The sequence below is a fragment of the Anomaloglossus baeobatrachus genome, chromosome 3, assembly GCF_048569485.1.
Source record: "Anomaloglossus baeobatrachus isolate aAnoBae1 chromosome 3, aAnoBae1.hap1, whole genome shotgun sequence".
Lineage (NCBI taxonomy): Eukaryota > Metazoa > Chordata > Amphibia > Anura > Aromobatidae > Anomaloglossus > Anomaloglossus baeobatrachus.
The window spans coordinates 604,757,129-604,781,412 of NC_134355.1; the positions used below are offsets into that span (position 1 = coordinate 604,757,129).

The window sequence follows — 24,284 nt, forward strand, 5'->3', positions numbered from 1 at the left end:
CACAATTTTGTCATTATCCAGTACACTATATGCTAAATCTCATGGTTGCATTTAAAAGTACCACTCATCTTGAAAAAATAAGTCCTCACATGGCAAGATTGACAGAAAAATAATAAATACGGTTTTCGGAAGAAGGGGAGTAAAAAACAAAAACGAAAAAATGGAAAATTGCTCAGGGGTGAAGGAGTTAGGCTATGTGCGCACGTAGCGTTCTGTCCTTGCAGAAATTTCTGCAGCGATTTGAACAGCACATGTGCACTTCAAATCGCTGCAGAAAGAGTCCGTAATGAAAAAAAGAAAAGCCGATTCCATGAGCTCTGAGTGCAGCCCCTCCCATAGACAGAGCGGGGGATGCATGCAGAGCGCAGGAAAGAAGTGACATGTCACTTCTTAGAACGCACGCTTTGGGCAGCAGTCGAAGCGCTGTGCTCTAATACGCCACGTGCGCACGTCTCCTGCATAATCTTCATAGATTATGCTGGGGACACAGGACGCATGCAGTTACGCTGCGGTGCAGATCACAGCGTAACTGCATGCAAATACGCAACGTGCGTACATAGCCTTAAGGAACTTCAATTTCAGGGCAATCTCTATCCTGGACAATGTTTAGCCTCTAAAACATGCATGCCTGTTTTTAAGAACACCTGTTGAATATTTAACTTTTTTGGGGCGGCCGGGGGGAGCCATTCAGACTTTTGCTATGGGGCCCTGTGGTTATTATGTACACCCCTGCTCAAAAACATGGTAAGAATCTAAGAAGGCATATGAAGTCCTTACATTCTGTATTATGGATCTATAGGAACTCCATGAAGCACCTTGTTCACCATATAAAAGCATGGCTTCTGCACAATGTATTTATTTTTTCTTGCGGATGTAGATACCACTGTCTCTATTGACTCAGTTTCCACATGTCGCTTTCTAAATTATTAATCAAGTCCTAGACTGTCTGGTATCAGATTAAAAGAATAATTGTAGTTTAAGCCCATGTGATGAATCTGATGAGGACAGTATTATGTTCTAAGGCTAAAATAAAATATTAGAATTATTTTTCCTTTAAACAAAGGCTCCACATGCTGCCATGCTTGTAAATTTTGCAAGTTAAGTGCTCAGATTGTGAAAGAGGATTCTTTCTCCTTTTGTATGAGGAAGAACATTTTTTCTGGTATGCTTTGCCAATAAAAAGAATATTATATGAAAAGGAATAAAGTATGGAAGCTCGAGGACATAATGAAGAAAGCTCCAAGATAGTATATTTGTCTGAATGTAAGACTTTTCTCCATCATAAGCATTAGATAAAACAAACTCCTCTGCCAACAACAATGACACTCAAACATATAGATTTACAGACTGCTCCGAAAAGGAAAACTTATTTTTCTTTTCAGATACGGTCTATTAACCAAAGGAGTTGTGGCTCTGAAGTAGTCACAAATCTAAAACTAGCATTAGATACAATATACTGTAAATTAGGTTCTTACAAGCAATGCAAAGCTACCAAGACCCAGGTAGATGGAAGCAATAGGTGCCATTATGTACCAATTAGTGCAGAGTCTTTGTAGCAATACATGACATAAAAAGAGTTAATAATACAATTGTAAATTGGGATTGTAATTTTGTTACAGGGTTAATATCAGCCAAACAACACTGTAATATAGATTGCTGAAAACACTTATCCTAACACACTAATCCTTCCAGAAGCAGGGACTAGGGCAAACTATGTGCACATGGGTAAAGAATTGCCTAAAAGATAGGAAATAAAGATTAGTTATAAATGGTACATACTCTAATTAGTCAGCAGTGGGATAGCGCAGGGATCTGTGCTAGGACTGATCTTTTTTATTTTAATCTCTTTATTAATGACCTTGTGGATGGGATTGATAGTAAAGTGTCAGTCTTTGCTGATGACACCAAACTATGTAAGATATTAAAAACTGACCTTGATAGTACAATATTACAAAAATATCTGGATAAGATGTCAGAATGGGCAGATACTTGTCAAATGAGATTTAATGTTGCTAAATGTAAAGTAATGCACCTAGGACGGAGTAATCCTATAACTGCGTATACATTAAATGGAAGTAAACTCGGGACTACAGAACAGGAGATGGACTTAGGTATCTGGTTACAAGTAGGCTGAGCAGCAGCACTCAATGTCAGGCAGCAGCTGCAAAAGCAAACAAAATTTTAGGGTGAATAAATAGAGAGATTAGATCCCATGATCCCAATGCATCGCTGCTCCTCAATAAATCACTTGTAAGGCCACATCTAGAATATAGGATCCAGTTGTGGGCTCCACATTTTCAAAAGGACATTTAGAAGTTCAAAGGGGGCAACTAAATTATTGCAAGAAATGGAAGGCTTCCCATATGATGAGAGGTTGGAAAAATTTAATTTGTTTAGATTAGAAAAAGACGTCTCAGAGGAGATCTCTTTTATACATGTGTGGTCAATATAAAGGACTGGAAAATGACTTATTCCTTCCAAAGACAATACTAAGGACCGGGGGCATACACTGCAAGTGGAAGAAAAGCGATTCTGACAGCTAAATAGGAAAGGGTTCTTTACAGTTAGAGCAGTCAGACTGTGGAATGCCCTACCACAAGAGGTTGTAATGGCAGATGGTATAACAGCTTTAAAAAAAGGGCTGGAAGATTTCCTCAGCACACAACATTGTCGGTTATATATGATTTAGTGACCAAATGCTTTAATAAAGAACCATAGAACAATACTTTGCCCAACTTTATACTTTTCCAAAGGCAATTAATCAACATTCGACTACATACAAAAAAAAAAAACAAAAAAAAAACTTCACAGTGCTCTTAGATCCCCCTGTATAGGATGTTTGTAATATATTTTCATCAAAAATAAACCCTTTTTTGACAGTATACATATATTTGTTTTCATATTCCAGCAAAGTATCTTAACTTTATTAGATTAGTCATAATATTACCCCTTTTACACCTGACCACTCAAACAACTTGATTGAGTGCAGATGCTGCTGTGATCACAGGATGATGTTTTAGAGGGCACACTAATGCTGCAATTGCTGTCGGTAGGCAGTGGATACCGTTAGGCAATGAAAACATTTTTCTGTTAAGCCGTAGTACTGGTGGGACTTGTGTACCTGGTGTGTTTCTTTTTATTTCCATGGGCAGCTTAATAGTTGAAAGTATTTGATTCTTTGCTGAGACCAGAGGTGGACTCCTTATTGTTCAAACATATGAAGATCGTTCCCTGACTGCCAGTTATAGCCTTTCAACTCTGGTTTAATTACTATCCACATATGAGATGATCTCCTGTTATTGACCTGCCTGACATTTTTACTATTGGACTAGATATCCTGGTTTTGACATTGCTCCTTGGCTACACTTTGCTAGTTATCTCCCACTGCCTTCCATGACAATATCTGTCCATCAATCTTTATCTCTTTTATCCAGGAGAATTTAAGGGCTAAAGATATTTCAAGTGTCTTACTGGATTGAATATACAGTACTCATTGTTAATCCTAGACTAAACTTGAGTTTGCACACTGAAGTGCGTTTCCTTACGTGGATAACTGGATGTAAATGTGGCGCTCCTGAGGTTCTGGTCACCACAGGGTACTGCACCTCAATTAAGGTGTGGTATCCCTCTACGGTAAGGGGGGGGTTAACCATCGGTGTAACCACATTTTATCTCACATACAGTCAGGTGCTTCCCACTGGGGAGCTGTCTTGAGGCGGATGAGGGGTGGCCATATAGAGTCATGGGACCTTCCAGTCACTAGGGTAACCACATGGGGGCGGGCACCATTGGGGGTAGAAATTGGCGCAACGCACTCACACAGAGGTGATGAGTCGAGACCATAGTTCTGACAAGACACCTTTGGAACTCTTCGATCCACACAGGGCCCGGGGATTGGCGTGGGAGCTCAGCCGGGGTTCCTAACTTCCACAGGGGACACCCTAAGAAAAAGACACTTTCTCTCTTTCTCTTCAAACACCGGTGGTGGCCCCTCACTTGCTTGGGATTGACCGGAGTCCACGATGGCAGAGATCGGCATCTGGGTGCAGCTTTAATTCAGTGAGTAAAAGACACCTTGAACCCACAGAGACTGTGTCGGGTTGTCCTTACCGGCGTTGCCACCCAGCGCTTTAGGCGCCAACGGCCATTAGCTCCACCATCATCCAACCCAGGGCCCGCTCCACCTGTGGGGAGCGATACCATCCCAGCTGCCATAACACCTACCCCGGCGAGGAATTCTGCAATGGCGGCTGGCCGCGTACCACAGGTGGCATCACGACAAACTCTCCCAATCACCCCGATTTCCCTTCCTTTTACTGCACGCCTCAGGTCAACGGAACCGGGTAAGGCCACCTGTGACATCGCCTGACACGGCCCTTGATGGCCCGGCAACTAGTAGGTTAACCACCTGCCCTGTGGGGCGCTGCATAACCTTTAGGGTATGTACAGAAAGAGCAGATTTTGAAGTGGATTTCCCACCCAATTCACAGACATGTCGGCTTGTTTTACATGTAGGATATCTACAAACCACACCACATGCCAGTTTCTACATGCACTTTTTTAAAACTCAAGAGTCTAGATGACACTAATTAAAGGGAACCTGTCACCGGATTTGGCGACTATAAGCTGTGGCCACCACAAGTGGGTGCTTATATACAGCATTCCAGAATAGTGTATATAAGGACCCAAGCCACTCTGTATAGGGTAAAAAACACCTTTTATAATATTCACCTAGGGGGGGCAGTCCAATCCGATGGTTGTCGCTGCTCTCCTGTTTGGTGCCTCCTCTCTGCGGCAATCTCCGTCCTCCATCTATCCAGCCTCTTTCTATAGTATTTTAGTCAGCATTGCGGTCCTGCGCATGTGCACTTTGATCTGCACTGCTGAGGGCAGATCAAAGTACTGTAATGCACAGTCATGAGGAAAGGTTCAAGACCGCCCATGCATGCGCACCACAATACTTTGATCTGCCCTGAGCAAGGCAGATCAAAGTGCACATGCGCAGGACCACAATGCTGGACAGTGTGAATAACATAGGACGCATCATGCACACGGGCCTCAGACGTAAGAAGATGGTGATCGTTGCAGAGAGGAGGTCCCAGAATGGAGAGCAGCGACACCCATCGGACCGGAGTGCCCCCTAGGTGAGTATAATAAAAGTGTTTTTGTACATTCTACATAGCGGACTGGACTCATATACAGTATTCTGGAATGTTGCATATAAGAGCTCACTGGTGGTGACCACAGCTTATAGTCACCAAATCTAGTGATAGGTTCCCTTGAAAACTTCATCCACTTTGCTGATATGTTAATATACTGCACATATTCTGGATGCAAATTTGGACTGACAATATGCAGCATATCTGTCCTGTCTGGTCATACAATGAAGTAGTTTGGAAACATTGCTCCATAAATATAAGATATCCAGATACCCTCACATTTCTGCCAACAATGCTGTTTCCAAGTCTTTTCTATTCAACCAGCGCTCCTTACAAGTGCGCTAACAATAACCTCACATTGTTTTCAGATAAAAACAAAGATTTCATTTTTGCTTTCTGAAATGTATTTTAGAGGGTGCAAATCTGATAAAACATCTGCACACTGTTCAATCGATCCACGGCCATGGACAGAAACAGGCATTATATATTCGTCCGCACAAAGAAAGCAGATAAGGGCCCTGGATATTAGATTAAAGGCAATAGCTGTTTGTGCAGAAACCCTGTGCCAAAGATAAAAAATGTTAGCAGCGTTAATAACACAGAAACATGGAAATGTTAAGTCATAGTGTGGATGTTTGGCAATAAATATAAGGTCAGGAATTCTATTATGAACCAATTTTTGCGTCCTCAATTTCCAGAAGTAGCAGCTGGCCAGAAAGGGAGTACTTTAGATAAGGTCATCAAGGCTAATAGAGAGCTAAAAAAGTATAAGCTTGGCAAGTTTTTACAGTGCATGTCTTAATAAGTAGCTTGCTAACATCACAAATCTAGAATTTTTGACAAGAAACAGTAATGATTGCTTACAAGAATAGTTATTGTTATCTGAAGCAAGACGCTCAACAGAAAGCAAAGAAAACCTCATCATTTTAAGGCTACAGACGGGCTACGTAGAGCTGAGCGATTGTTATGCAGGCGCGGAGAAAGTATATATATGTGAAGAAGGAGAAAACTGATGAGGAAGCAGAGAAAGAACGACTGAGGAGGTTTAACAGCAGTAATTGGAGATATGGAATAGGTATACAGTTAGGTCCAGAAATATTTGGACAGTGACACAAGTTTTGTTATTTTAGCTGTTTACAAAAACATGTTCAGAAATACAATTATATATATAATATGGGCTGAAAGTGCACACTCCCAGCTGCAATATGAGAGTTTTCACATCCAAATCGGAGAAAGGGTTTAGGAATCATAGCTCTGTAATGCATAGCCTCCTCTTTTTCAAGGGACCAAAAGTAATTGGACAAGGGACTCTAAGGGCTGCAATTAACTCTGAAGGCGTCTCCCTCGTTAGCCTGTAATCAATGAAGTAGTTAAAAGGTCTGGGGTTGATTACAGGTGTGTGGTTTTGCATTTGGAAGCTGTTGCTGTGACCAGACAACATGCGGTCTAAGGAACTCTCAATTGAGGTGAAGCAGAACATCCTGAGGCTGAAAAAAAGAAAAAATCCATCAGAGAGATAGCAGACATGCTTCGAGTAGCAAAATCAACAGTCGGGTACATTCTGAGAAAAAAGGAATTGACTGGTGATCTTGGGAACTCAAAAAGGACTGGGCGTCCACGGATGACAACAGTGGTGGATGATCACCGCATACTTTCTTTGGTGAAAAAGAACCCGTTCACAACATCAACTGAAGTCCAGAACACTCTCAGTGAAGTAGGTGTATCTGTCTCTAAGTCAACAGTAAAGAGAAGACTCCATGAAAGTAAATACAAAGGGTTCACATCTAGATGCAAACCATTCATCAATTCCAAAAATAGACAGGCCAGAGTTAAATTTGCTGAAAAACACCTCATGAAGCCAGCTCAGTTCTGGAAAAGTATTCTATGGACAGATGAGACCAAGATCAACCTGTACCAGAATGATGGGAAGAAAAAAGTTTGGAGAAGAAAGGGAATGGCACATGATCCAAGGCACACCACATCCTCTGTAAAACATGGTGGAGGCAACGTGATGGCATGGGCATGCATGGCTTTCAATGGCACTGGGTCACTTGTGTTTAGTTTATGACATAGCAAAAAAGAATTTTTTGGATCAACAACGTCCCGGGAATATTAGAGTTATACAAATATCGCCAAATATTCCCAATATACACAATTATTTATTCAATAAAAAAGTTCCACACCACAGTGTAAGTAAACAAGTGATCACAAGATCATGTACATATAAAATATATTCCAGATGACAATGAAATATAAACAAGCAGACAAGATTCACAAGAAACTTCGAGCAAAGGACTTAACTTAGGCTGAAAAAATGGCAATATTCAACATCCAAACTTTGGAGTCTAACAGTCCATAAGGTCCAGGCACATATATGCTGTAGCTCTTTCAGAAGTCTTTTTAATAAAGGTGAATCGTCCACTTAGGTGTCATATAATTATCCCTTCTTAGTTCCTCCGCCTCGACGCGTTTCCCCACACGGATAGTGCGGTTCATCAGGAGGCTATGAGTTTAAATACATTTAATCAGTATCAAAATATCCAAGGATACACAGTTTTTAAAAAACATTATCACAGTAGTATCGAACAAATAGAAATCCAACAATATAGTTAGGTACTTGCCTAAAATGAAGGTTAGGTGTACAGGTCCATGGCACCAGATAGACAGGATCAGCAATGGTACAGACAATGCTGTGTAGATGACCACCACTGTCCAAGTGATCGCCATGGAGCTGTACAACCTATAGGTGTATATATACCCCTAACATTATTCAGAACACCTGCGGGCACAACAGGGCGGAAGCTACCGGATGTCCGGTGTACGCCCCCTGCATGACACGTGCTTTATGCACGTGCCATATGGGGGCCAAAGAGGATCAAAAACAGTTGCCGTCCAGCGATACTAGGATCCGAACACGCATGCCCAGTATCGCCAGCTCATTGTACCCGCGTCAGGACGGGGGCCTGCTCGGGTCAAATAGCATGGACGGGAGAAAACGGATACTTCTACGCATGCGCATGGCCTCCATAGATACGAAAAAGGCGTCCCAGGAGAGCCGTGTCACATGCTCCAATGAGAAGATCCTCCATACAGAGGCCTCTACGCATGCGCACGACCTCCATAGAAACAATAGAAGCGTCCCAGGGGAGCCGCAGCTTCCATAGATACAAAGAAAGGCGTCCCAGGAGAGCCGCGTCACATGATCCAATGAGAAGATCCTCCGTACAAAGGCCTCTGCGCATGCGCACGGCCTCCATAGAAACGATAGAGGCGTCCCAGGAGAGCTGCGTCATGTGAACCAATAAGAAGATCCTCCGTGCACTTGCGCAGTATCATAAAAATAAGACTTAGATATTCTTCACCACCACCATTGAGAATAGATCAAAGGGCGGTATTAAGATTATTTTGATGAACACCACATCAATCAGAGCTACCGCCCCAGGCCCTAAGGCGTAAGGAAAAACAATATAGGTATTAAATATAATTACATTAGACATAAATTACACTGGCCGATCATGATATACAGATACACATACGGCCAAGTATGATTACATTTTACAATTATAGCATGAATTACATCAATAGTAACATGAATTACATCAATATATATACGGCTAATACCATGTATATAGATATATTTTATATATTCCTAAGACAAGTACTTACATAGATAATTATGATAATAACCAATAATATAGAAACCCCTTATATTAATAAGTGGGCAAACTTCCAGAGTAAAGTTTAGTGAGACCCTTAAACAGTATATTCCCTGTCCTTGCTATGTGGGGAGGAAGCAATTGAATATAAGCTGTTCGTTGAGCCCCCCTGGTGAGAGGGAGCCCAGCTTAAAAATCCATGATGACTCCTTCTGTAGAAGGAGCCTGTCAAAGTCTCCACCTCTAGGGTTAGGTTTTACTAGCTCCAACACAGAAAAACGAATATGAGTTAAATCACCCCTATGTGTCACGTTCATGTGGCGGGAGATTGGTGTATCTCGTTTATTCCGAATATCGGACAAATGCTCCCCCACTCTCCTCCGGAGTTCTCTCAGGGTCTTGCCCACGTAGTCCATTGGACACGTGCAGCATGCCCTATAGATAACTCCGGAGGTCCTGCAATTACTAAAATCGCGCAAATAGAAGATTTTTACCATTAGCCGAACTCTTTATTCCTTTACATTGTTCCATTGATCCACAATATTTACAATTACCACAACGGAACATGCCAACAATTTTCCTGTCCAGCCAAGTTCCTTCTGGTCTAGGAGCCTGGTACATGCTGTGAGTCAGCATGTCACCCAAAGACCGCCCTCGCCTATATGTAATACTTGGCAGTTTTGAAATATGTTTGGATAGGTCAGGGTCAGCCCTTAAAATCCCCCAATATTTTTTTATGACCGAAAACACTCTATCTGATTGAGTGTCAAAGGTACCGATTATACGTGTGATGTTGGAATTGTCTTCACGTATCCTCGGGGTCATAAGCGAATGTCGGTTGGTACTCTGGGCATAAGCATAAGACTGCTGCAAAATACGCCTGGGGTAACCACGCTCCAAAAAACGGTCAAAAAGATCAGCAGCCTGTTTCCGTGTGGGGAAACGCGTCGAGGCGGAGGAACTAAGAAGGGATAATTATATGACACCTAAGTGGACGATTCACCTTTATTAAAAAGACTTCTGAAAGAGCTACAGCATATATGTGCCTGGACCTTATGGACTGTTAGACTCCAAAGTTTGGATTTTGAATATTGCCATTTTTTCAGCCTAAGTTAAGTCCTTTGCTCGAAGTTTCTTGTGAATCTTGTCTGCTTGTTTATATTTCATTGTCATCTGGAATATATTTTATATGTACATGATCTTGTGATCACTTGTTTACTTACACTGTGGTGTGGAACTTTTTTATTGAATAAATAATTGTGTATATTGGGAATATTTGGCGATATTTGTATAACTCTAATATTCCCGGGACGTTGTTGATCCAAAAAATTCTTTTTTGCTAAAGTTATTCCAGAGTATGGCAGGATTCTTATCAGGGCCTGTTAACACGGCATCTTGGGTTGAGGAAGCTAATCAAGTTTTCTCCACAGGTGATTTCTCTGCAGGGAGTACAGGTTCAACCCTTAAAGATTCGTTCAAAGATCTATTGGCGAACTATAAAAATAATATACGATCGTGGTGGGAAATTAAGGGTTTAGAAAACTACATTAAACATCAGATTGTTCCTAGGGGATTAAGGATCAATATACATCCTTCCCCTAGGACGGCGTCTGAAACAATTTTGGTTGTGTGGCGTAAAGAATCTATAGCCTCTTCCCTAAGACTTATGACCCTTCTATTAGAGGAGGAGAAAAAACTGTTTGCCGAATCCACTACGGTCCTTAATTCAAGTATTGATAATATCTTACGTCTTAAAAACGATCCTGACTTTGTCAGGAGGGAAGGACTATTACAAACCTCTGTAGAAAGGTTTCAGAACAATTTGAAGGAGAGAAAACATTCTCAATTTGTTAGGGATCTAGCAGAGTTTAGAGAGGATAAGGCTTTCCAATCTCCTCCTCCCTCTAGACAACCACTGTCAGTATCTTCCTCTGATCTTGATACCTCGGATTCCGAGAGATCAAGGTCAAATACAAATCCCCCTGAGATAACCAACAGACCTCCATGGCAAGCTCCAAAGAAATCAAAAAAAAGGAGAGAGGGTCAGTTTGGCTATTATGGGCCTCCTCGTGGATCCTCTGGTCCTTCTGGGTCTTTTTTGGAGCAGAGACACCTGGGAGGCTATTACCCACGAATAAGGGCGCATCAGGCCAGGGGAGGATTTTGAATCTCTCGGAAGTTCCCCTATCCAGTGATGACTATGCAGTTTTATCAAAAGGCTTGGGATTTATTCCTTCGAACCATTATGACTGCTTTAGCTGGATAAAAGACCTAGAGTTATTTGGGCGAAAGCTTAAGTGGAAGTTATTTTTTGAACAGAACACGCGAGATCAGTGTAGGGCTCTGGGCATTCAGGAAGAGGATTTTGACTGCTTTCAATCCCTTACTGATCTCCTCAAGGATAGCACCAAAGGCAGGGGAGACGGTCCCTTCACCTGTTTGAAGAGGCCGAGTAAAAAATCTCCACCAGCCAGTACATGTACAAGTGTTGACATCTTTCTTAAACTTGTACAGGAAGACCTGCAAAAAATTCCAAGATCCTCTCATGGACATCTGAATCTTCTAGAGGGGGAATCCCGGGCACTGGATCAGTTATCAAAAAATGACAGTATTGTCATAAAAAAATCCGATAAGGGTGGAAATCTTGTTGTTTTAAGCCATGTGAAATATCTTAACATGTGCTATTCCCTACTGAATGATAGGGAGACATATGAGAGGCTATCGAATGACCCAACTAAAATATATGTAGATGTTCTTTTTCCCATACTTGATAGAGCTAGGGGTTCTGGCCTGATTTCGGATAACGAATATGAGTTTCTATCACCGCTTCATCCAATGATTCCTGTTTTTTACGCACTTCCTAAAGTGCACAAGGGCCTAGAACCACTTAAGGGTAGGCCCATTGTGGCGGGGATTAATTCCCTTTCCCAGAACATTGGGATCTATGTTGATAAGGTTCTACGCCCCTTTGTAACCGCCCTCCCGTCTTATATCCGAGATACTCCTCATTTATTGCAGATCCTTGAGGATGTAAGTGTGAGCCCGGAGACTATCTTGGCCTCCATTGATGTGGAGGCACTTTATAGCTCAATCCCCCATGAGTTAGGTCTACAGGCGGTTAATTTTTTTCTTAGGACTAGAGCTGTAGAGTGTGCTAGACATAGTAAATTCATTGGAGAATTGCTGTCTTTCACACTATATCATAATTATTTTTTATTTGATACCAAATACTTCCACCAGCTCAGGGGTACAGCTATGGGGAGCCCGTGTGCCCCCAGTTATGCTAATTTATACCTGGGCTGGTGGGAGGAAACGGTAGTTTTTGGGGGGGAGGATGGGGAATCTCATCAATGTATCGGACTTTGGGTCCGGTACATTGATGACATCCTCATCCTCTGGACAGGATCTATTTTTGATTTTGAGCAATTTGTCGGGGGTCTCAACAAGAATTCCTTAGGGCTTAGATTTACTTATACTTGTGATCACAACTCAATTACCTTTTTGGATCTGGTAATAGTAAAAGACGGGAGAGGTAGGATTCAGACACTCACGCATCGTAAGCCTACGGCAACGAATTCATTATTAAAATGGGACAGTCATCATCCTCTTGCCCTTAGAAAAGGTATTCCAAAGGGGCAATTCTTGCGTATACGCAGGAATTGTTCCAGAGAAGACGATTTCAAAAAACAGGCTGCTGATCTTTTTGACCGTTTTTTGGAGCGTGGTTACCCCAGGCGTATTTTGCAGCAGTCTTATGCTTATGCCCAGAGTACCAACCGACATTCGCTTATGACCCCGAGGATACGTGAAGACAATTCCAACATCACACGTATAATCGGTACCTTTGACACTCAATCAGATAGAGTGTTTTCGGTCATAAAAAAATATTGGGGGATTTTAAGGGCTGACCCTGACCTATCCAAACATATTTCAAAACTGCCAAGTATTACATATAGGCGAGGGCGGTCTTTGGGTGACATGCTGACTCACAGCATGTACCAGGCTCCTAGACCAGAAGGAACTTGGCTGGACAGGAAAATTGTTGGCATGTTCCGTTGTGGTAATTGTAAATATTGTGGATCAATGGAACAATGTAAAGGAATAAAGAGTTCGGCTAATGGTAAAATCTTCTATTTGCGCGATTTTAGTAATTGCAGGACCTCCGGAGTTATCTATAGGGCATGCTGCACGTGTCCAATGGACTACGTGGGCAAGACCCTGAGAGAACTCCGGAGGAGAGTGGGGGAGCATTTGTCCGATATTCGGAATAAACGAGATACACCAATCTCCCGCCACATGAACGTGACACATAGGGGTGATTTAACTCATATTCGTTTTTCTGTGTTGGAGCTAGTAAAACCTAACCCTAGAGGTGGAGACTTTGACAGGCTCCTTCTACAGAAGGAGTCATCATGGATTTTTAAGCTGGGCTCCCTCTCACCAGGGGGGCTCAACGAACAGCTTATATTCAATTGCTTCCTCCCCACATAGCAAGGACAGGGAATATACTGTTTAAGGGTCTCACTAAACTTTACTCTGGAAGTTTGCCCACTTATTAATATAAGGGGTTTCTATATTATTGGTTATTATCATAATTATCTATGTAAGTACTTGTCTTAGGAATATATAAAATATATCTATATACATGGTATTAGCCGTATATATATTGATGTAATTCATGTTACTATTGATGTAATTCATGCTATAATTGTAAAATGTAATCATACTTGGCCGTATGTGTATCTGTATATCATGATCGGCCAGTGTAATTTATGTCTAATGTAATTATATTTAATACCTATATTGTTTTTCCTTACGCCTTAGGGCCTGGGGCGGTAGCTCTGATTGATGTGGTGTTCATCAAAATAATCTTAATACCGCCCTTTGATCTATTCTCAATGGTGGTGGTGAAGAATATCTAAGTCTTATTTTTATGATACTGCGCAAGTGCACGGAGGATCTTCTTATTGGTTCACATGACGCAGCTCTCCTGGGACGCCTCTATCGTTTCTATGGAGGCCGTGCGCATGCGCAGAGGCCTTTGTACGGAGGATCTTCTCATTGGATCATGTGACGCGGCTCTCCTGGGACGCCTTTCTTTGTATCTATGGAAGCTGCGGCTCCCCTGGGACGCTTCTATTGTTTCTATGGAGGTCGTGCGCATGCGTAGAGGCCTCTGTATGGAGGATCTTCTCATTGGAGCATGTGACACGGCTCTCCTGGGACGCCTTTTTCGTATCTATGGAGGCCATGCGCATGCGTAGAAGTATCCGTTTTCTCCCGTCCATGCTATTTGACCCGAGCAGGCCCCCGTCCTGACGCGGGTACAATGAGCTGGCGATACTGGGCATGCGTGTTCGGATCCTAGTATCGCTGGACGGCAACTGTTTTTGATCCTCTTTGGCCCCCATATGGCACGTGCATAAAGCACGTGTCATGCAGGGGGCGTACACCGGACATCCGGTAGCTTCCGCCCTGTTGTGCCCGCAGGTGTTCTGAATAATGTTAGGGGTATATATACACCTATAGGTTGTACAGCTCCATGGCGATCACTTGGACAGTGGTGGTCATCTACACAGCATTGTCTGTACCATTGCTGATCCTGTCTATCTGGTGCCATGGACCTGTACACCTAACCTTCATTTTAGGCAAGTACCTAACTATATTGTTGGATTTCTATTTGTTCGATACTACTGTGATAATGTTTTTTAAAAACTGTGTATCCTTGGATATTTTGATACTGATTAAATGTATTTAAACTCATAGCCTCCTGATGAACCGCACTATCCGTGTGGGGAAACGCGTCGAGGCGGAGGAACTAAGAAGGGATAATTATATGACACCTAAGTGGACGATTCACCTTTATTAAAAAGACTTCTGAAAGAGCTACAGCATATATGTGCCTGGACCTTATGGACTGTTAGACTCCAAAGTTTGGATGTTGAATATTGCCATTTTTTCAGCCTAAGTTAAGTCCTTTGCTCGAAGTTTCTTGTGAATCTTGTCTGCTTGTTTATATTTCATTGTCATCTGGAATATATTTTATATGTACATGATCTTGTGATCACTTGTTTACTTACACTGTGGTGTGGAACTTTTTTATTGAATAAATAATTGTGTATATTGGGAATATTTGGCGATATTAGTTTATGACATAACAGCAGACAAGAGTAGCCGGATGAATTCTGAAGTGTACCGGGATATACTTTCAGCCCAGATTCAGCCAAATGCCGCAAAGTTGATCGGACGGCGCTTCATAGTACAGATGGACAATGACCCCAAGCATACAGCCAAAGCTACCCAGGAGTTCATGAGTGCAAAAAAGTGGAACATTCTGCAATGGCCAAGTCAATCACCAGATCTTAACCCAATTGAGCATGCATTTCACTTGCTCAAATCCAGACTTAAGACGGAAAGACCCACAAACAAGCAAGACCTGAAGGCTGCGGCTGTAAAGGCCTGGCAAAGCATTAAGAAGGAGGAAACCCAGCGTTTGGTGATGTCCATGGGTTCCAGACTTAAGGCAGTGATTGCCTCCAAAGGATTCGCAACAAAATATTGAAAATAAAAATTTTTTTTTGGGGTTTGGTTTATTTGTCCAATTACTTTTGACCTCCTAAAATGTGGAGTGTTTGTAAAGAAATGTGTACAATTCCTACAATTTCTATCAGATATTTTTGTTCAAACCCTCAAATTAAACGTTACAATCTGCACTTGAATTCTGTTGTAGAGGTTTCATTTCAAATCCAATGTGGTGGCATGCAGAGCCCAACTCGCAAAAATTGTGTCACTGTCCAAATATTTCTGGACCTAACTGTATGTAATAGTAGATATCGATAGTATAAACCTACTGGGCAGAATGTGGAAGGATGAAGATGAGAAAGATGTCACGGTTCTGGTTTGCGGTGCATCTTTTGTGCTGTGACATTCTGTTATGCTCTCCTGTGGAGCCGGTGTTTGCCTCTTTTTCCGCGCAGAGCATTTTGCTTTGATGCTCTGCTGTCCTGCACTCCTGTGGATGGGTTGCTTCCCCGCATCGGGTCCTACACTGGTGCCGGGAGGGGCTTTCTCATATGCTTCACATTCCGGGTGATTACTCTGCTTTATTAGGGAGCGTGCTCGACCAGAACGACGCCAGTCATATTTCCTGTTCTGCAGTAACTGCTTGGCTTCTGTTGTGTCTAGTTATCTGATATCGGCTACTCAAACCTGGACTGTTATTGACTCTGCTCTGCCTGCCCCCCCTGGACTTTGTTGTTACCTTCTGGCTTCTGACCACGGACCTCCTCCTGACCCCGTCCCTGCCTGCTCCTTGCATCCCATACATACTTTCCTGGTGTCCTGACCCTCGGCCTGTATCTTGACTTTGTTTCTGCCTGATCCCTGTGTTCTTATGTGTCCTCCTGGTTACTGATCCCGGCTAGTCTGACTTTCCCTCTGCTCTTTCTCAGTACACAAGTGCTTCTAGCGCCATCTAGTTAATAACCTCATACTACATCAGATAGTGTCTAGCTTCCCATCCAATGCCACCTAGTGACTAGTATCACACTACTCCGTAGTGCCAAACATTACAAAAACCTTTGAGTCTACATAGTAGAAGTGAGGAAATGGGTTTCACATACTGTACATTTCGTTAGATTATTAGATATTGTATAATATGAAAGTTTTTGTGCAGCTGCCCACCAAACTAGTGTCCATGAACAGGAGTCTACACTGAGCTTAAAATATTCTTACTACAGACTAATGTCCTGTATAATCAGTGGTGGTCTGAGATGGCAAGAAGCTTTACAAATCATAAGTTCTTGGTTATTCCCATGTTACTAAAGTACATTACAGAATATGCTTACATTCTCTGATTATTGGGGTCTTAACCTCTGGAAATTCACAAATTCTGTCACCGCAATGCAATGAATTTTGGCCAAAGTGCTGTTCCTTGAACAAAAAAGTGTCCGTGTGCGCAATATTTCTTTCTCAGGATCAGTGATAGTTCCAGAGGTTGGAAACCTATAGATCATAAAGTGATGGTGTGGCGCCCTGGCTTATCAGGTCGTCACCGGGTATTGTGCAATCTGCCCTTCTGCACGGTATCCAACCTCCTTGGTTATGGATCCTGGTCCTTTGGTGTTGCTAACAGCTTAGCCAATCAAAATCCTAGGAACACTTCCCACTTTAACCTACAAGACAAACCATTGGGGGGCCTGAAGGAAATAGGGCCGCCCACATTTGGGGTTAGTGAGGGAAAGTGAGGAAAGTGACAGTTGAGTTTGGACGGTGGAGTGGTGACTCTCGTGAGGAGAGGCCACGGAGGAGAGCTCCTGTGTACTAGGTGGCAGACGTTGGTCTGGGCCTGGTAGGAGCTGGAACCCCGGTTGCAGGGGATAGTGTCAAGGGGCACGGGCTGCCGAGGAGGGCTGCCGGCAGCCTTGAGCTATCACCGGGAAGGGGCCAGGGTACAACGGGGTACGTGGATCCCAGGCCGAAAAGTAGCTTCACTCGTTCCAGTAATTTACCCGACGGGGGTGAAGACTTCAAGTGTCATCCCCAACCCACTCCAAAATCGGGGTACTAGCGCACCGATGGGATAGGACTTTCCCACTACAGTCCAAAGAAATCCTGAGAGCAAGCTCACTCTAGTAGCCATACGGGTGAGCGGGACCCAGAGACTTTCATACCAACGGGTCCAACAGAGAGAAAGGTGCCAAGGACAGAGCCACAGGCTAACAGCAACACTAAGGGCACGGACTCAGGCGTGCTCCTTACAAGCTGCAGTAGTGCTCAGAATTCTGGTTTACAAGTTGTCGGTGTTGTTATTCCGGGACTGAGTGAGTACATTGAAAACCCCTGCTCCTATCCCCAACAGCGCCCAAATACCATCCTATCATCAATGGGCCCCGGGACACAAACCCCTTACCCATGGAGGGGTTAAACATCAGGCTGCCACGCCATCCTCACCGGGCTCCCCAATGGCAGCGGTGGTCCCTCACATTACCACGTACCGTGGGTGGCGTCACGAACTTTCCAAAAAGACCCCTGTATATATTCCCCACTTTTTAATCGAGTGGCCACACGACCCCCGGGTCCGGAGACCCCTCGAGCCACCGCGGATCTGGATCTGAGCAGCGGCCCAGCTGCTTTCACGGGGGTGGTACAATGGCATATCAGAGTCATTTATGTTACAGCATAGAGCATGGTAATCCAGAAAGTGCTCAAGTGAAGCCCCAATCCCTTCTAATACATTAGAATCAACTGCACATTCAATTATCAATTGCAAAGTAGATGAACGTATTGTTGCACAATAGAGGTATAAAATGTGACGTTTTGGTAATCACGTGATCTTCATCCAACATGGGACTGCAGATGGATTGGTGGTATGTTGGTATTAGTGCATGTGAGATGGCAGGTGCTAAGGAGGAATGATGCTATTGTCAGGATAGTGCAAAGGCTCCATCTAGAGAATCCACATTACTTATTGGAGGCTGACATTTCTCCATTACTTATTAGCAGTATACTTTCCATCCTACATGCTCAAGGATCCCCCAGCAAGCAGGAGGCAGGGAAGCAGCACTCTCTTGTTTGAAAACATAAGACAACCCCTTCAAACACTACTCAAAGACCCAGGTAGTTGTGGAGTCAACAGACAAAAACATCAAGATAAAAACCTATTGGAGATCTTTATGGACATCTCAGAAGACGTCTCCTGTTTGGAATCAACTTCTATGATCAAATCTGAATGCCAGTTCTGATGTGCTACTTTTTTATGCAGCAGTCACTGTAAAGGAAATGAGCAGATAGCCATAAACCATTTGTGATTCTAAAGCCTGCTTTACATGTTACGATTCTGCATACGATATCGTATGCGATCGAAACCGCCCCCCATCGTATGTGCGGCACGTTCAGTTTTGTTGAATGTGCCGAACAAACGATAAACCCCGTCACACGTACTTACCCGTCCATACGACCTCGATGTGGGCGGCGAACATCCACTTCCTGAAGTGGGAGGGATGTTCGGCGTCACATCGACGTCACGCGGCAGCCGGCCAATAGAAGCGGAGGGGCGGAGATTAGCAGGATGTAAACATCCCGCCCACCTCCTTCCTTCCGCATTGCTGGCCAGGAGCCGCAGGACGCTGGTAAGATCTGTTCATCATTCCCGGGGTGTCACACACTGCGATGTGTGCTACCCCGGGTACGATGACAAACTTGACGTTCAATTCATGGGGAATGAACGACGTGCGTGCGATGAACGGATTTTCGTTCAATCGCAATCGCACGTAGCTGTCACACACTGCAATGTACCATACGATGCCGGATGTGCGTCACTTACGACGTGACCCCGCCGACACATTGTAAGATATATTGTACTGTGTAAAGCGGGCTTTAGTTTTTAACATTTTGTGCTATGTGTTCTTAAAGGGAACCTGTCAGGTAATTTATGTGTTGTAACCTAGTAGCAGGGTGATGTGTGGCCTAGTAACCCCTTCCCACCCATCCCAGTGTTGTAATATTGTGTAATGTGAAAGTATAAAAATGTGTTTTATTATTTATGTGTACCCTATGTAAATGAGCAGGGGCTCTAGCCCCATCGGCGTCGCATCGTCCTGTGGGCATTTGCATTTTTTTTGTGGTATCACGCCCCTGTGGCATACCGTTGCCCCTTGAGATCCAACGCGTTCACAATTACCATTCCCGCAGCCTTGTTATCCTGGTGCAAACGCGCAGCATCTCCAGGAGTTGACAGTGATGTCGCTCATGTAAAGCCATGGTATCACTTCCACAGGGGCGTGATACCACGGAAAACATGCAAACGCCCACAGGGCGATGCGACGCCCATGAGGCTAGAGACCCTGCTCATTTACATAGGGTACACATACGTAATAAAACATATTTTTATACATGCATATTACACAGTATTACAACACAGGGATGGGTAGGAAGGGGTTACTAGGCCACACATCCCCCTGCTACTAGGTTAGAAAACATAAGAGACCTGACAGGTTCCCTTGAATTTCATCATGTAATAAAATATCGTCTCCTACAAAACTTTAACATGTGCACTAATTCATAAAGCCCTGGTTACTGCTTATTCTTAACGTGTTTCTCTCGCTGTATGAGTATGTAGCACCACATGTTTAGGTTTTAGGACGTTCCTAACGACTTACCTATATAACCCTTTATAACAATTTGACAATTTGAAATATTTCCTTTGAAATTATAGATATCATCCTACGACCAGGAAAGAAAAAACAACATTGTATTTTTTCACTGAAAGTATTTAATATATTGTAACAGGAACTGATTCACAACTTAATAGTATGCAAGACTGCGATCTTTGCACTCAGTGATATGCCACTTGCTGCAAATTTCCTCTGCTGCTGCTGTCGCGGGCGGAGGAGGGGACGCTGCGCTCTCCCACTGCTCGGGTCCGGCTGCTGCTGCGGCTGCCGCGGCTGCTCGGTGGTGGCTCGAGCGGTGGGCCGGATCCCGGGGACTCGAGCGGCGTTCCTCGCCCGTGAGTGAAAAGGGGATTTGATTGTGGGGATTTATTGTCCGTGACGCCACCCACGGTTGTGGTGATAATGGTGACACCACTGCTGCTCTAGACAGGGATCCCGGGAGCGGTGACAGGGAGCAGCTTGGTTGTTATTTCTCCCCCCCGTGGGTAGGGGGTTGGTTGTCCCGGGGCCCGGTGATGGGGTAGGGATGGATGGCAGGCGGGTTACGGGGCCTGGCGAGGTGCAGGGTCACAGGGGCAGCGCTGTGCCGCACGGCACGGTGGTACTCACTCAGCCCAATGATACACACAGAGTCTCTGCTGAAACAAACGGCTGGATGGACGGGTCCCACAGGTGGCTGCGGTGTTTTTCCCCTGACCCCAGGTTGGTAATGTAAGTCCTTTCCTGCACCTTCCGTACGCTCCTCCTGCGCTCCGGTTTTCAGCTGGCTCCCCGATTCAGTACCAGTGGGCCACCGCCCAGCCCCGGCTACCTACGGTTCCACCAACTGTCTTCCCGGCTCCCACAGACGGCCACTACTGTCTGCCTCACTCTCTACATGGGGGCCCTAGGCTCCAACCTAGGCCCCAGTCTGCGTCTGCCTCTCTGCAAACCTCCTCTCTCTTCCTCTCTTAGACTTGTCTGGACCTGCTTCCTGCCTCAGGCCAGCCAGACTCTTCGGTGAGCGTGCCTATCTGCTTGACTCCGCCCACCTAGTGTGTCTGTCTGAACCCGAGGGAAGGAATCAGGTTTCACTGGGGGTGTCTGCTGTGAACTACTGGGGGTGGGGGTGTGTGTGTGTTGTTACCTGTGGCCCCTGGCTTGTCCAGGGCGACACATTCCCCCTTGGTAAAATGCAGACCGTCCGCGGGCTGCCCGTCCATCACCGGTTTTATTTTCCTCTTTTAACTATAAAAGATTAAAACATTAAACACAAGCATTACTTTGCAAACTTCCCACAACGGGAGGCATATCAAACATTAAAACACTTTTAATAATAACAATGGAACATGTCCTTCAGTCACCGACCCAAACAAACCTAGCCTTGGTGCTGCCCCTAAGAAACGGGCAGCACCCCTTGACCCCAGTCCAGGAACGGGCCCAGATTGGTTAACGGGAATGGTACTTCGCTGCCGTTGCGGCCGGGCGGACTGCCGGGGCCGTCGTCATCTCCGTTGCGGCCGGACGGACTGCCGGGGCCGGTGACAAAGGTGAGGCCTGGGGACCCCAGGTCTGGGCCCTCCCCCACAGACACTGCGGGCTCCGCTACCGGTAACAGGGGTAACGGGTCGGTGCATCGCTGCGGCGGCCTCTTCCAGGAACCACAAGCTGGCCGCAGGGTCCTGGCGTCCCTGCCTTTATAGCCGCGGTCTACATCAGACAGACCTTCACCCGCCCCCCCTTGGTTCTTTCTACCACTTCCGTTCGTTGGGGGCGGGGCTTTGCTTCGCGCCTTCCCTGCTCGGGGAAGACGCTCGAGCGGGAACTTTTCGCGCCCAAGATGGCGGCTTCGCAAATTTTTTGGCCGGACACCTCCGGCGGTAACAAGGCGCACCTCTACCAGACGGCAGAGTGGTAGGATCCTGTTCGTGACGCCAAGTTGTCGCGGGCGGAGGAGGGGACGCTGCGCTCTCCCACTGCTCGGGTCCGGCTGCTGCTGCGGCTGCTGCTGCTCGGTGGTGGCTCGAGCGGTGGGCCGGATCCCAGGGACTCGAGCGGCGTTCCTCGCCCGTGAGTGAAAAGGGGATTTGATTGTGGGGATTTATTGTCCATGACGCCACCCACGGTTGTGGTGATAATGGTGACACCACTGCTGCTCTAGACGGGGATCCCGGGAGCGGTGACAGGGAGCAGCTTGGTTGTTATTTCTCCCCTCAGTGGGTAGGGGGTTGGTTGTCCCGGGGCCCGGTGATGGGGTAGGGATGGATGGCAGGTGGGTTATGGGGCCTGGCGAGGTGCAGGGTCGCAGGGGCAGCGCTGTGCCGCATGGCACGGTGGTACTCACTCAGCCCAATGATACACACAGAGTCTCTGCTGAAACAAATGGCTGGATGGACGGGTCCCACAGGCGGCTGCGGTGTTTTTCCCCTGACCCCAGGTTGGTAATGTAAGTCCTTTCCTGCACCTTCCGTACGCTCCTCCTGCGCTCCGGTTTTCAGCTGGCTCCCCGATTCAGTACCGGTGGGCCACCGCCCAGCCCCGGCTACCTACGGTTCCACCAACTGTCTTCCCGGCTCCCACAGACGGCCACTACCGTCTGCCTCACTCTCTACACGGGGGCCCTAGGCTCCAACCTAGGCCCCAGTCTGCGTCTGCCTCTCTGCAAACCTCCTCTCTCTTCCTCTCCTAGACTTGTCTGGACCTGCTTCCTGCCTCAGGCCAGCCAGACTCTTCGGTGGGCATGCCTATCTGCTTGACTCCGCCCACCTAGTGTGTCTGTCTGAACCCGAGGGAAGGAATCAGGTTTCACTGGGAGTGTCTGCTGTGAACTACTGGGGGTGGGGGTGTGTGTGTGTTGTTACCTGTGGCCCCTGGCTTGTCCAGGGCGACACACTGCCTCTTTCTTTAATTTGTAGTTCTTTGATATGGTGGGTGGGAGCAGTGGTGTAACTAAAGTCTAATAGGTCCCGGTAGAAAGTTTGTGCCTGCCCCTCTCCCATCCCCTGCATGTTGGTCAGATTTATGGGCTACTGTACAATTCTAAATCCTATAAAGACACATGAGTTGCACCCCTCCCCCTTCATTATGTAGTAATGTTCCCCATCCTGTACTAATGTCTCCCATCCTGGGCCACTTCCTGGTAAATATGGCCCCATCCTGGTAAATATGAGCCCCATCCTGGTATATTTGTCCCCATCCTATTATATTTGTTCCCATCCTGTTATCCTGTTATATTTGTCCTCATCCTGGTATATGTGTCTCCCATTCTGGTATATATGTCTTCATGCTGGGCCCATTCTCATATAGATGTCCCCATCCTGATACATATGTCCCCATCCTGGGCCTGTCTTGGTATATTTATCCTCTATCATATATATGTCCACATCCTGCAATATATGATTACGATCCTGGTATATAGGTCCCAATCCTGTGCCCATCCTGGTATACAGTATATGTTCACATGCTGGTATATACTGTATGTCCTTATCTTAGACCCCTTTATGGTACATGTATGTCCTATTCTGGCCTTAACACAAAAATACTCGATTCACCTCCCTTCGCTCCCATATCACACGGCATCTTCTGTAGCCTGAGTGCAGTGACCAGCAACTCACATTGGAGTGTGTGCCATGGTAAATGCCATCACTGTCTTGCGCCCCCAGTCCCAGTACCGCTCGCGTCAGCTGCCAGCAGCTTTTATTCCAGTGCAGTGACCTGTGCTGCAATGCATTTCAGTTGGATGTGCACCGTTGGACGCATATCCAGCTGAACCATGCACTGGGGTGGGTGGGCTCCTTTACCCACAGGCCCGATCGCAACATCTGCGACCACGATCGTAACACCTCTGGGTGGAAGCTTGAATCTCCAATGACTCCATTATACAATGCACACATAGAGATGGATTCCTGCCTTTTTTTCTGTGTAGCACACAAACAGAATCAGCAACAGCAGCATAGAACGCAATACATATTAGCAGAGTAGCTGTGAATCCAGAGCCTGGTGGAGAGATACATCACTTGCTAGAAGCTGCATCATGATCTGTTTCTCTGCTTGTATCTTACTCCATCATCTTGCACTATTCCCTCTCTGTAGATTTTAATATGAGCTTTAACCTTATACTTCAGTGAACTGGCAGCCAGTCTTGGTTTCATTAAGATGGATTTGAGTTTTCAGGCTGAATGATTAATTCAGGAGAAAGGAGTGGGGAGAAAGTGGCTCATAAGTGGAAAAAGAAGCATATTCCGCTAATGAAGTATATTACAATAATTTATGCATAGTTTTTGAAACGACAATAACTATTACAATATAACCTCCTA

At 45.2% G+C, this 24,284-nt stretch overlaps 1 protein-coding gene across 1 annotated transcript in view; it reads left to right on the forward strand.

Annotated features, from left to right (window-relative positions):
- The window catches only part of TPO (thyroid peroxidase), a 230,903-nt gene that overhangs the window by 93,204 nt on the left and 113,415 nt on the right, over nucleotides 1–24,284 (forward strand). The gene's annotated exons all lie outside the window — the stretch shown is intronic.